This window comes from Conger conger, chromosome 17 (genome assembly GCF_963514075.1).
Source record: "Conger conger chromosome 17, fConCon1.1, whole genome shotgun sequence".
NCBI lineage: Eukaryota > Metazoa > Chordata > Actinopteri > Anguilliformes > Congridae > Conger > Conger conger.
This window is the reverse complement of record NC_083776.1, coordinates 40,122,658-40,132,971: the sequence shown is the minus strand read 5'-3', so window position 1 is coordinate 40,132,971 and position 10,314 is coordinate 40,122,658.

Here is a 10,314-nt window from a genome sequence, read left to right as displayed (position 1 = left end):
GCAAAGGTACCAGAGGCCTTACCCACCTTCCCTGCGTTCAAGGGTGGCCAGACCCTGCACCATAATAATGGTGATGATGTCTGGGACCCCCTGCCCCCCATTCCGCTCCTCCTTGATGAGGGTGATGCATTTCAGCTTTTCCATGGTATTCCCCCAGACAAAGCGGAAAGCCATCCGGGTGATTAGCTTGGTAAATGGTAAATGGTTGGCATTTATATAGCGCCTTTATCCAAAGCGCTGTATAATTGATGCTTCTCATTCACCCATTCATACACACACTCACACACCAACGGCGATTGGCTGCCATGCAAGGCGCCGACCAGCTCATCAGGAGCATTTAGGGGTTAGGTGTCTTGCTCAGGGACACTTCGACACAGCCCAGGCGGGGGATCGAACCGTCAACCCTCCGACTGCCAGACGACTGCTCTTACTGTCTGAGCCATGTCGCCCCAGTGGCTTTCCGCTGGCTTTGCCTGGGGAAAACACCCTCCCCACATAGAGCAGAATGGGTAGGACAATTTCCTTCAGGACAAGGATCTTACCTGCCATGGTCAAGGGCAGTGCACTCCAGCTCCTGATTTTATTTTGGACGTGGCGAAGGGCTCCCTCCCAGCTGGTTCTCCCTCCTCCGTCAGCCTGGAAGGTCACCCCCAGGAGCTTGATGGTATTCCTAGGTACAGGGAAGGAAACGGTCAGCTCCTCACTCCAATGTGGAGACAGAAACAGTTCACTCTTGTCCCGGTTGACCAGGGCGCCAGTGGCCACACAGAAGTCGTCCAACACCTTGGTGGCACAAGCAATGGACCAACTATCTGTGGCGACGATGGAAATGTCGTCCATGTACGCCATCGCCTTCAACCGTTCCCCCCCAGCTCCAGGTAGTGGATAGCCCACCACACCTGGATTGGCCCTGATGGCCTGGAGAAACGGTTCCAGGTAGATGACGTACAGGAGAGATGCTAAAGGGCACCCCTGCCTGACACAAGACCTGACTATTTTTCTATCCTATCCTTCTTCCTTTTCTCCTGCCTTTCCCTCAATCTCTGAGCCTCCAGCTGCCCTATCGCCTCCGCCATTGCTTTCAACACCTTCCTCTTCTCTCGGAGTTTCTTCACCTGCTCATTGGATCGCACTTGGATCTAATTTTCTCCTCCTGTTCTTGCTCCTTCCTGTGCTTCTCAAACATTTTCCTCTCCAACAGTTCTCTCCTCAAGTCTCCCTCCACTCGCTTCCTCCCGTTCTTCTCCTTCTCCTTCCTCATCATTTCCAGGAATATCTTCTCCTGCATTTCTCTCTTCAACTGCTCATTTTCTTTCTTTTTATCCTAGGCTTCCTTCTCTCTCTCTGCCCGCTTCTGAATGATCCTTTCCAGCTCCTCCTGTTCTTCAGCTTGCTTCATCCTTTCTGTCTTTTCCATCACTCTCTCAATCTCCTGTATCTCTCTGTCCCTTCGTTTTCTCTTCTGCTCATCCTCCCTTTTCCTCCGCTCATTCTCAGCTTGCCATTTCTCCTCTGCCCTGTCCTTTTCTTTCCTGTCCCTCTCGAGGCCTTTCTTCTTTTCCTGTTCCCTCTTTATCTGCTTTCTGGCCTCCATTTGTCTTCTCTCCATTTCATCAGTCCTCCTTTCATTTTCTCTAACAAGGTTTTCCTTCACCTGCCTGTTCTTCTCCTCCTGCTCTTTTCTTTCCATCTCCTGCACTTGTTTCCTCTGCTTTTCTCTTTTTCTCTGCTCCTCCATCTTCATTCTCTCTCCCTCCTTTGCTGCCATTTCCAGTTCCTTCTTGTCTTTTTTCCTCTCCTTCTTGCCTGCCTCTCTCAGCGATCTTCCTTTTCTGTTCCTTCCTCATCTTCTGTTCCTCCACTCGCCTTCTCTCCTCCACCTTCTCCTTCTCTAGAACTCTATTGAGTGTTGCCTTTGTCCATTTTTGCTTCTTTAAGGCAAAACAAAATGGGACCAGTTAGAATTCAGCAGTGGTGCAGTTAATACCCATTGTGGATTATATTATCCAATATTAAACACCGTTGGCAAAAAAAGAGCAGACACAACTGGTCCATTAAAGGCTGTCATCCTTAAGATATGTATGTCTATCAGATAGAGCCAGATTAAGTAGTTGTAGTCCACCTTTATGGTAAAACCATAAAAGGTTAACTATTTCAGTGGGTACATCACAGTGAGAACTTCACAGCAACATCGTGGTGCTGCAGATTATTCCTCTACAACATCAAGAGGATTGGACCTGACCATATACTCATATACTCCATTGGCACCCTGACTTCACAGCTCTGTTAATACTATTCAGTGAAAACTTCACACTCTATTTCGTGGTCCCTCATCCTAAACCCTTCCCATGAGACATTAGCGAATTCAAGGTATAGTGGAGTTAAGTAGTGGCCTCATGCTTCCAGAGCATTTGCATTTTGTTCAGCAAACGATCGCTTCCGTACGAACCACAGAACAGTCACGAGCCCATTAAAAAGTATAGAGCGCTGAAGTGATTGAACCTGAAATGAGAGGACTATATCCATTTCTATTTGAATTTTTAAATTAATTTAAATACTGCCACTTGTTAGCATATTCTAATCAATTTAGTTTTATTACCACTTAACACTGGTGTAATTTTTGAGTTATTAACATTTAAATATCTAGCCTCATATACTACATACTAAAAACGTGTATGAGTATAGACTATTAGATTTGGATTCATGAATTTTGTGGTACATACTTCCATAGGGGAATGGCCACAGACCACCAGTGGCTCCAATTTGTTGTGCTTTGACTGGACAAGAAACACAAGAGTGAAAGAATAGTGAAGATAATGTACAGGCTAAAATATCCAATTAAGATGTACCCAGTTAAGCAATAATAATGCTTTGCAAAGTAACATGTTTACTTTATTCCACGACCTTCTTTTTGAAAATATTTTGCATGGTTAACGTTCAAATGTTTAAATAAAAATACATTCTCATTACTTACGAACATTGTGCATTCTGTAATCTCTGAAAACGAATAATGAGCATGAACATATAGTTTTGCCCTTTTATGTGGCACCCCCTTGCGACGCCACAGAAGAAAATTGATCTAATCTATGAAGCGCCACAGCACTTCAACCTGTGTCTATCGTTGTGTATGTTTTCAAATTATTAAATTGAATATGCTTACTGTAGCATATTAAACTTAAAATACATATGTTTACAGAGTGCAAACCGATGACTTCTAATTATTTTCAGGGTGGAAATTCATGCATAATGCCGATGCAGTGCAGGAACCTGTAATATCATTATTTAGCTAATAATAACTACTGCAAATAAACAGGAACCATAGAATACTAACAACCATTACAGAATCGTGTCATTTGAGTGAACCATCCCACACACACACCGCATCGCGCACACACACCTAAACTTACTGTAAAGTGCATCGACTTTCTTGCCATCCAGAGGCTCCCTGCTCTGTCTTCCCTCCCGGGTTTGTCCTCGCAAATTGCTGTTCAGAAGGACATCCACAAGAAAGACAGACATGAGCAGTATTTTGGATGTTGAACTTGTTGTCTTAAGTAAACCAAACACAATGTTAATTAATTTACTTAATTTGCTTAAACGTGACTTGAACTGTCCTAAGAAGCGCAATGTTGATGCCGGATAGGACAAGACAGGATAGGGTAGATACTGTATTAAGGTCATTTCATTTTGCACATTCACACATTCGTGACATCACCGCGACTGAAATGCGCTCTGTTTGCGGTTGAGGGCAATGTACACTGTTGCATTGTGGGGAAACAGAAAGTCGTCCTTGAAATGCGGTGGGAAAACGCCAAAATAATAAACACATGAAAAAAAAAGAAGTACATGAATAAAAAGGTTGCCATCGTTTATGCGGCTAGCCGCAAGAGCGCAAATCAGACTTTTGAACCGGCTAGACATTGTGACTTGACGGGCTGCTAGCCGACTACCCAGAAACCGTAACTGTGCAACGTACCACCTAGCGGTCCGGCCCATCCCTTGCGGATTCCAACTCATACTTACCTGACAGGGGAGATACCGTGATCACGTGTTTCTTTCTTGCTGTGCATTTTGCTCTGGTTTCTTTTCAGCTCAGTTAGTCCTCTTGCCCACTACTGGGGTTCTAGTGGTGGATAGGGGGTCATTGGGCTGTTTAGTTGCTTTCTAAGAGCATTTTTTTTTTTTTTTTCTTAGTTCATTCTCCTTCCCGTTTTCCTCCTGCTGGAGGAGCCCGGAGCCAGGGACTGCGGCCTGCTGCCTAAAAGAGCCTGGAGCCTGACCCCGCAGAGGGAGCCAGAGGAGACCTGCAATCAGCTGAGTGTCAATGCGCCAGACCCCAGATTCTTAGGGGAATAATATTGGAGGAGGTTGCACTGCAGCCTTCTTCTTTTCCAGTTTTAGTTTCTTTGAGTTGTTTTCTCAGTTAAACCCCACTAAATACCTGTTCCTTTTTTCCCCTTTTTCTTTCACCCTCATTTTGATTTTGAACCTCTATTTTAATTTTATTTCTTTTGTTTGTGAGTGTTTCCCTACCCCTTTTCCTTTCCCCACCCTTCCCCCTTCTCCCCATTCCCCCTCCCCCCCACCTTCTCATTCCACCTACCTGCACACCCGAAACATCATGGAGAACCAGCGAGCACCCGGCACGAGAAGGCACAACGCAGTCAGATTCATCCACAACCGCACTGACCCGGAACCATCACTGACACGCCTGGAGTTCAGCAGAGCAGTGCTGCAGAGAGGTTTGGGCTTCGCTCCGTCTGACTTGAACTGCCTGTTCAAGCTGCCTGGTCCTAGGGACATATTTGAAACCAGTTTTAAGAATGCACAGACACTAGAGATGTTTTGGAATCAGTACAGACAGAAAGCCACACAAACACCACTGAACAAATTCACAGTAGAAGCACTCACTGACAGGGAGGTTAAGGTTATCACAGTTTTATTTTATAATGAATCAGTTTCAGATTATGACATTTCACTTTGGTTAAGCAGACACGGCACATTGGTATCGGACGTGAGACGGGTATACGACGAGGACGGGGTGTGGACAGGCGCCAGAAAATGGTTAGTCCGTCTGCACCCAGACGACACATCCATCGGGGGGGTCAGGCATTTACCCAGCACCATCACTTTGGGACAGAACAGGGGACAAATTTTTTATAATGGGATGCCAAAACTTTGCCGCACCTGTGGGAACCTGGGGCACCTCGCAGCAGCATGCACGGTGATTAAATGTAAAAATTGTGGAGGGGAGCACCAGACAAACAAATGCACAGAGGCACGGAGGTGTAATCTATGTGGGAGCCAGGAGCATGTTTTCAGGGACTGTCCATCCTCATATGCCAACAAAACACGAGCACGCACAGACAGCAACGCACAACAGGGCACAGACCACCCTACACAGGACACAGCACCCCCCCCACAGAACACAGCACCACCCCCACAAAACACAACCAACACAAACCCACAAACACACGATGCAACCACAGAACCCGCACAGACCCCCCCTCAGCACCCCACCACCACAGAACAACCCACCCCTACACCACAGTCCGAGACAGAACCCGACACAACCCCAAACCCCTCACAGATGGAGACAGTTGGACCAGACACACAGACAGACTCACTCCCGTGTGGAAATCCTGGACAGTGCACGACACAAGACAGTACTAGCACCAACTCCCCTTCCACCACTACAGACACTGAACAGATAGAAGTCAAGAGCGAGGACGAGGAGATTGAGATCACAGACAGCACACCCTCCACTCTGCCCACAGACACAGACAACACAACAGACACACTGTCACCAGACATCCTTGGAAAAAGAAAAAGAGACCCCCGACCACGGGAAAGGAAAAGAACTACCACCACCTCCACCAATCAGGACACAGAACCAGAACCCACACAAGCAGAAAAACAACCCCCAGCACCACCACCACCACCACCAGAAAAACAGCCACCACCGCCACCTCCACAGACAGTGGAACCACCGACACAACCTGACAAACCAGCGCAGCCAGTAAAACACGCACAGACGGACAGCCCGACCACTACCCAAATACCCCCCAAACCCGTAGTCACCCCAAGGACACACCGCTCCTCTGGGAAAACGATGACAGAACCAGCACAACCAGCACCAGCAAAACCCACCAGACCCAGAACTTCACACAGCACACTTGACAAAGACGACGCACCTGAACTGGACTACATATGGGGAGAAGTTATAGACAGGACGGTCAAATTACAACACCCACAGACACGACCACCCCCACAGACACGCGTATCTAGGGAAACACTCCGACTCACCAAACTTTACATTGACACCCGCCCGGACACAGCTGGACCAGTGCACGCTTCGCAGGCAGCCCTGGGTGCGTCGAGAGCCGGTAAGCCAGCCACACCCCTCACCACTCTGCCCGCCAGGTCCTCCTCCAATCCACCCGGGGGGGGTCCTCCAGAATCTAGAACAGGGAAAGGGCAGAAGTAAATATCACCTCCCGTGATCAGCTATGGATTGGACGCAGTACCATACATACACCACTGTCATTGCACTAGTTACCACTACAACAACAATCATGAGCACATTAAACATCCTCACATTAAACGTACGCAGTATTCACAACAATAAGAAAAGGGCAGACGTCATGGCATTCCTCACAACACAAAACACAGACATTTTATGTTTACAAGAGTGTAGAATCCCCTTTTTAACAGATTACATAGATTATCAGAATGAATGGGCCATAGGGGATTCGGTGTGGTCGGGTTCGAGTGTGGCACTTGCAGATGGGGTGGCAATATTAATCAAGAATAACTCAGTCAAGATAACCCGGAAAAAAGTGGTGGAGGCAGGAAGGATTTTAGCAGTTGAACTTGTTTATAACAATTTTCACTTTAAGGTTATTAATGTTTATGCACCCGCAAACCAAAATGAGCGCACAGCCTTTTTCCCCAAGCTGCGTCCAATCCTTTTGGGAAACCTCCCCGTCGTGATGGCAGGGGACTTCAACTGTGCCCTGAGGGATGAGGATCGGAGCCGGCCGTGGAGGGACCGCTCGAGTCGGGAGCTGGCGTCAGTCATAGCGGACTACTCCCTCACTGACGCCGGTCGGGACCTGGTGCCACGCTACACGTGGGTGAGTTCCTGTGGCAAATCCTTTTCCCGGATAGACCTCCTCCTTCTGAGCCATCAGATACAATCACAGAACATCACAGCACAAACAGTCTTCTTTTCAGATCACAAAGCACTCACCATCCAGATTACAACACCAGCACAAACACACAGGGGGAGAGGAATCTGGAAACTAAACACATCATTACTAGAGGACAAAGCAATAAAACAGGCATACATCAATAGACTACAAGAATGGGCATCACTCAAGGAACTCTTCACGTCACCCGTAGAATGGTGGGAAATGGTCAAGACACGCACTAAGGGTTACTTCATCACGGCAGGACGCAGGCAGGCACAGAAAAGGAGGGAACAAACAAAAAAATTGCACAGCACACTCCAATGACTAGCAGCACTACAGGCACAGGGATTCCAGGTCGCACAAGAAATCACACAGGCCAAACACAACCTCTCAGCACTCTATAGACAGGAACAGGAAAAAATTAGACATCAAAGCAGAGTTCAACACCTAGAACAAAATGAAAAAGAAGATCAAGAACAAAAAGAATCACATACAGACATTACTGGACAACACAGGACAAATCATCACGGGTGAACAGAATATACACAACCACATCAGGGCATTCTACACTGATCTGTATAGCACAAAGCACATGGATGAGCACATGGTGGACACATACCTACATGACATCCCAGCCATAGCACCCCGGGCAGGAGAAGGAGAGGAGGAGGAGGAGGAGAGTCTGTCCGTGGAGGAGCTCACCCACGTGGTGAAAGGCCTGAACACCGGCAAAACTCCGGGTCCCGACGGGCTCCCGGCCGAGTACTACCAAACCTTTTGGGAACACCTCAAGGTAGATTTAACATCGGTGCTCTCCGCGGTGTACAGTGAGGGCCGGTTGGCCCCCTCGATGACAGAGAGCGTCATCACCCTTATTTACAAGGGCAAGGGTGATGAGCGTAGCCTGGCAAACTGGAGGCCTATTAACCTCTTGGGGGCCGACTACAAGCTCTTGGCGAAGGCCCTCATGTACAGGCTCCAGGAGACTACCCCTCAGGTCGTGGGTCCGGACCAGGCTTGCGGGGTCCCGGAGAGGTCGACCGCCGATAACCTGGTGCTCATCCGGGACATCATGGCCCACTCTGTCGAACGGTCGAAACCTTTTTGCATGTTTAATCTAGATCAGGAGAAGGCCTTCGACAGAGTGGGCCATAGCTACATGTTTAAGGTCCTGGAGGCAATGAACCTCCCTCTTGGTCTTAGAAAATGGATTCACATCATCTATCAAAACAACACAGCAAAAATACTGGTTAATGGACACACTACAGAACACTTTCCCATACACTCAGGGGTTAGACAGGGTTGCCCACTTTCTGCACTACTGTACATACACTGCCTGGAACCACTCTTACACAAAATCAGGACAAACACAGACATCACCGGCTACACACTCCCAGGGTGCACAGAACAACTCAAGGCACTAGCATACATGGACGACATCACACTTTTCTGCACTGAACAAACCTCTATACAGCACATCATTAGGACTCTGGACCACTTCTGCACAGCCACCTCCGCAATAATTAACAAGACCAAGAGCGAGGTGTTTGTGTCCAGGGCCTGGGCGGTCGACCAGGTCCTGTCGGACACATTTCCCATTCGTACATCCGTGAACATCCTTGGCGTCACGTTCGACAGGACCAACTCCGGGGGCCGGACCTGGGCCGGGGCCCTCGGCCGGGCTCGAGCTAAGACCTGCAGTTGGAGTTCCAGGGCACTGTCAATGACGGGGAGAATCCTCATAGTACAGACTATCCTTTACCCGATCCTCGCCTATGTCGGAAAGATCTTTCCCCCAGACAAGCATATTGAGAAACAAATTAACAAAATTGTCTTTGGTTTTGTCTGGGGGAGTAGGCAGGAGAGGGTAAAGAGGCTGATCATGTGGAAGGACCCTAGGAACGGGGGTAGAGGCGTGCCAAACGTCGCAGAACTGATCAGGATGCAGAGCCTCGCCTACCACATCAACTCCATAAAAAACCGCAGTAACAAAACCGGATACATGACCCGTTTTTACTTCACCACCAGCTTAAGACCCCTGGGGCTCTGCATCCTGGATCACAGGCACCCCTACTCCTGGGACCCCCCCCAGCCCTACAGGTCACTCCGCCGGTACATCTACACAGCACGTCTGCACACTGCACAGCTCACTCACTGGACATTTCAGGAAATCAAAACACCACAAATGCACAGGAACATTTACACAGACCCGACAACACGACCCACAGCACAGCCACTACAGTTTGGAAAAACATAAATCACTCATGCCTTCTGAACACACAGAAAGACCTGGCGTGGCTAGCTGTGCTGAAAGCTCTCCCCACCAGGGTGTTCATGTTCAGGAGGAGCTTGGCCCTGGCGGAGACATGCCCGTACCCTCGCTGTAATGAAAAGGAAACCGGAGATCACCTCCTGTGGCACTGCAGAAAGGCCAAATCTATCTGGCAATCCATTTTCACTTTCCTGGACACATACACTGACACACAGTCACTGACCCTCCGGGATATCCTCCTCGGCCCCCGCAACGGGATCACATCTGCTGAGGAGGAGATCGCCTGGAGGGTGATCAACATCACCAAGCACACTTTATGGGACGCACGCAACATCATGTTTTTTCAAAAACAGGAACTTCACAACATCATCATCACCCGGCAGATCACCAACCACATCAAGGACTACTATCACCTGGACTGTCACAAAGCCGGAAAGAGCACCACAAACACAAAATGGAAAATTCACAACAGCACAGAATTACACATATGACACGGACACCCTGGACAATACACCTACAGCCGGACACCTACACTCCCGAAGCCTTCCCTTGGGTAATGTATGTAATGTTTACTGTGTACTGTCTACTGTCTTAATGTATTGTGGTATTGTCTGCGGTCATGTTTAAATGTAACTCTGTTTGTTACTGTCTGACGTTTGCAATGTAAATATGTGTTATGTAAGTAAATGTAAATAAATGTAAGTATGAATGTAAATGAAATGTAAGAGTGAAAGTAAGTGAAACTCAGTAATGTCTTAATGTATTTTGGTATTGTCTGCAGTCATGTTTAAATGTAACTCTGTTTGTTACTGTCTGACGTTTGCAATGTAAATATGTGTTATGTAAGTA